Source organism: Cynocephalus volans, chromosome X (genome assembly GCF_027409185.1).
Source record: "Cynocephalus volans isolate mCynVol1 chromosome X, mCynVol1.pri, whole genome shotgun sequence".
NCBI lineage: Eukaryota > Metazoa > Chordata > Mammalia > Dermoptera > Cynocephalidae > Cynocephalus > Cynocephalus volans.
In genome coordinates, this window is record NC_084478.1 from 78,502,744 (window position 1) to 78,507,739 (window position 4,996).

General features: G+C 36.5%; 1 pseudogene; it reads right to left on the bottom strand.

Annotated features, from left to right (window-relative positions):
• Positions 1–2,592: 2,592 nt before the first annotated feature.
• On the bottom strand, positions 2,593–3,132 carry LOC134367760 (deoxyuridine 5'-triphosphate nucleotidohydrolase, mitochondrial-like; annotated as a pseudogene).
• Positions 3,133–4,996: the final 1,864 nt, after the last annotated feature.

The window sequence follows — 4,996 nt, forward strand, 5'->3', positions numbered from 1 at the left end:
CTCTTAATCTTTTACAGTTTTGTCTTTTTACATTCAGTCCTTCTGAAAGTTCAACATATTATTGTGATCTCTTTTCTTTCTTTCTCTCTCTCTCTCTTTCCCTCCCTCCCTCCCTCCCTCCTTCCTTCCTTCCTTCCTTCTTAGCACCCAGTTATGAGTGAGGATATGCATAATGTCTCTTTCTGTGTCTGACTTATTTCACTTAACATAATTTTCTTTTTTTTTCTTTTTTTTTTTTTTTTGTCGTTTTTTCGTGACCGGCACTCAGCCAGTGAGTGCACCAGTCAGTCCTATATAGGATCCGAACCCGCGGCGGGAGCGTCGCCGCACTGCCAGCGCAGCACTCTACCAAGTGCACCACGGGCTTGGCCCACTTAACATAATTTTCTCCAAGCTCATCCATGTTGCTGCAAAGGGCAGAATTGCTTTCTTTTCTATGGCTGAGTAGTATCCCATTGTGTAAATATACTACATTTTCCTTATCCAGTCATCCATCCATGGACATTTAGGTTGGTTCCATATCACAGCTATCTTAAATAGAGCTGTGATAAACATGGGAGTGCAGGTATCCCTTCAACATGATGATTTCCATTCCTTTGAGTATATACCCAGAAGTGGATCATATGATAGTTCTATCAGCAGTTGTATGAGAAACTGTTTTCCATAATGGCTGTACTATCTTATAGTCCCACCAACAGTGTAGAAGAGTTCTCCTTTCTCCACATCCTTGCCAGCATTTGTCATTCTTAGACTTTTAAATGATGTCCAGTTTAACTGGGGTGAGATGATATCTCAATGTGGTTTTGATTTGCATTTCCCTGATGATTAGTGATGTTGAGCAATTTTTCATGTACCTGTTGACCATTTGTATATCTTCCTTTGAAAAATGTCTATTCATCTCCTTTGCCTGTTTTTTAATTGGATTACTTGTTTTTTTACTGTGAAGCTGTTTGAGTTCGTTATATATTCTGGATATTAATCCCTTGTCATATGTATAGTTTGCAAATATTTTCTCCCATTCTTTAGGTAGTCTTTCCACTCTGTTCATTGTTTCCTTTGCTGTATGGAAGCTTTTTAGTTTGATGTAATCCCCATTTGTTTATCTTTTCTTTTGTTGCTTGTGCTTTTAGGGTCTTATTAATAAAGTTTTTGCCCAGTATTACACCCTGAAGTGTTTCCCCTATATTTTCCTTTAGTAACTTTATGGTTTCAGTCTTATACTTAAGTCTTTAATCCATTTTGAGTTGATTTTGATATATGGTGAGAGGTACAGGTACAGTTTCATTTTTCTGCATATGGATATCAAATTTTCCCAGCACCATTTATTGAAGAGACTGTCTTTTCCCCAATGTGTGTTCTTGTTGCCTTTGTCAAAGATCATTTGGCTGTAAGTATGTGAGTTGATTTCCATGTACTCTATTCTATTCCATTGGTTTGAGTGTCTGTTTTTATGGCAGTGCCATGCTGTTTTGGTTACCATAGCTTTGAAGTACAATTTGAAGTTGGGTAGTGTTATGCCTCCAGCTTTATTTTTTTTGCTCAGGATTGCTTTGGCTATTTGGGGTCTTTTGTTGTTCCATATGAATGTCAAGATTGTTTTTTCTATTTCTGTGAAAAATGTCATTGGTATTTTGATAAGAATTGCATTGAATCTGTAGATAGCTTTGGGTAATATGGACATTTTCACAATGTTAACCCTTCCAGTCCAAGAACATGAATGTCTTTCCACTTTGTGTGTGTGTGTGTGTGTTTTGCTAAAGGGGTATCATTTCTTGAATTTAATAATACAGCTTATTTGTATCTGTAGCTGATGTTTATAACTGTAACTGATGTACATTTAAATTTAAAAAGACACTATTTGCATTACATTACCATAAAGCAGATTTACATACAACCATCAATTACAGAAAAGCACAAGAAAGTTTCTACATGACCTCAACAGAGCATCTTTCGTTGATCACAAGAAAGCAAAATATTTTTAGAAGTTAAAGCTACTAACCTGTTCCCCAATGTTCATCGCAGCACTCTTTACAATAGCCAAGAGTTGGAACCAGCCCAAATGTCCATCATCAGATGAGTGGATACGGAAAATGTGGTACATCTACACAATGGAATACTACTCAGCTATAAAAACGAATGAAATACTGCCATTTGCAACAACATGGATGGACCTCGAGAGAATTATATTAAGTGAAACAAGTCAGGCACAGAAAGAGAAATACCACACGTTCTCACTTATTGGTGGGAGCTAAAAATTAATATATAAATTCACACACACACACACACACACACACACAAAACCGGGGGGGGGGAGAAGATATAACAACCACAATTACTTGAAGTTGATACGACAAGCAAACAGAAAGGACATTGTTGGGGGGGAGGGGGGAGGGAGAAGGGAGGGAGGTTTTGGTGATGGGGAGCAATAATCAGCCACAATGTATATCGAGAAAATAAAATTTAAAAAAAAAAAAAAAAAAAAAGAAGTTAAAGCTACTAAGTTTATAAAAGTGCAAGACACCAAAACACTTTAATCCAAAACCCTTTATTTATCTTTTTTTAAAAGGACATTTTCTATTCTTGGCATAAATTTTAATCCTTCCCAGTGGAACCAAAACCTCCTGAACCTCTTTCAGTGTCATCTAAAACTTGAACTTTTTCTATTTCTGGATAAAAAAAAATCCATTCACAAATGAGCTGTGCAATTTGATCACCCTTTTTCACTTCAAACTTTCCTTTGCCAAAATTAAACAGCACTACACCAACATTTCCTCTAAAATCTTCATCTATGACACCAGCTCTTACATCTATGAAGTGTTTGGCAGCCAAGCCAGAATGTGGAGCTGCTCTTCCATAACACCCAGAAGGAAGAGCTATCTGTTTCAAGGCAGTGCTGTAACCAAGTGAGATAACCAGCCAGTCCAGGAAGAGTTCTCCAAATGTCTATTTTCACAAGGGCTTTCTCCATAGGTGGTATTGAATAATCATAGGCACTGTACAGGTCATAGCCCACTGCCAGCACCAACCTGGGTACTCTGAGAGCCAGGCAAAGCAGAGACTCATGCCGTCCTCCTCCACAGGCTGAGCCTGCTCACTGGGGGAGATAGTGGGGGTTTCTTCAGAGCAGAGCATGGCAGAGCAAGAATGGGAGTAGAGGTGAGAGTGGAGGGAACAAGAGAGTGCAGGATCCTCTTTAACTTCATCCAGTAGTGTTTTGCAGTTCTCATTGTAGGGATCTTTCACCTCTTTGGTTAAATTGATTCCTAGGGTTTTTTTGTTTGGTGTTTTTTTGTTTGTTTGTTTGTTTGTTTGTTTGGGTTTTTTTCTTTTGGTTACTATTGTAAATAGGCTTGGTTTCTTGCTTTCTTTTTCTGCTAGTTCCTCATTGGAGTACAAAAATGCTACTGATGTTTGCATGTTGATTTTGTATCCTGCAACATTACTGAAATTGCTTATGAGCTAAAAGAGGTTTTTTGGTGGAGTCTTTAGATTTTCTATATATAAGATCATGTCATCTGCCAACAAGGATAGTTTCACTTCATCTTTTCCAATCTGGATGCCTTTTATTTCTTTCTCTTGCCTGATTGCTCTGGCTAGTACTTATAACACTATATTAAATAGGAGTGGTGAGAGTGGGCAACCTTGTCTTGCTTCTGTTCTTAATTTCCCCATTCAGGATGATATTGGCAATCAGTTAGTCATATATGGCTTTTATTGTGTTGAGATACTTTCCTTCTATACCTAATTTGCTAAGAGCCTTTATCATGAAGGGATGTTGAATTTTGTTGAATGCTTTTTCTGCTTCTGTCAAGAAAATCATATGGTTTTTGTCCTTGATTTTGTTGATGTGGTGTATCACATTTATTGACTTGCATATGTTGAGCCATTTTTGCTTCCCTGGGATGAATCCCATTTAATCATGGTGTATATTTTTCTTGATGTGTTGCTGTATTCTGATTTGTTGAGGTTTTTGCATCTATGTTCATCAGACATATTGGTCTGTAGTTTTCTTTTATTGTTGTATCTTCAGTTTTTGTATCAGGGTGATGCTGGCCTCATAGAATGTTTGGAAGAGTGGCCTCTGTTTCAATTTTTTGGAATAGTTTGAACAGAATTGGTATTAGTTCCTCTTTAAAAGCTTGATAGAATTCAGCAGTAAAGCCATCTGGTCCTGGGCTTTTCTTTGTTGGAAGACTGCTGATTACTGCTTCAATCTTGTTGCTTGTTATTGGTCTGTTCAGGTTTTCTATTTTTTCCTGGTTCAGTCTGGGTAGTTATAGTCTCTAATGAGTCTTTATAGTTCTGTGATATTGGTTGCAATGTCTCTTTTTTCATTTCTATTTTCATTATTTGGGTCTTCTCTTTTTTTTTTTTTTTTTTTTTTTGTTGTTGTTGTTGTTTTGTTGTTGGTGTTGTTGTTAGCCTAGCTAATTTCTCAGGTCTCTATTTCATTTAGTTCTGCTCTGATCTTAATTATTTCTTTCTGTCTACTACTCTTAGGATTGGATTGTTCCTGTTTTTCTAGTTCTTTGAGATATAGCATTAGGTCATTTATTCGAAGTCTTTCCATTCTTTTCATGTAATCAGTGAGAAAATTTTTCTTTTGCTATTTCTTTGAATAGTTTCTCCACTCAAGTTCTCTATTCTCTCCTGGAATTTGTATTAAATGGTTATGAGAACTTAGAATCTATCATTCTATCTTTTAATTCTTGTACATTTTTCCATCTCTCTGTCATTTTATACCATATTCTAGGAAAATTCTTTGGCCTTATCTTTCAGCTCAACAGTGAACTCCTCAGCTATGCCTATTCTGCTATAAAGTTCATTGACTGAGTTTTAGATTTTTTTTTTACAATTTTCTTTTTCATAACAGCCTATTCTTGGTTTATAAAAGCGATATCCTCTCTCAACAATTTGAGGACATTATTTTAAGTCTTACTCTGTTTGCTCTCATGTCTCAATTTACTTGGTTTTATTTCTTGCTGAAGTTGGTGTC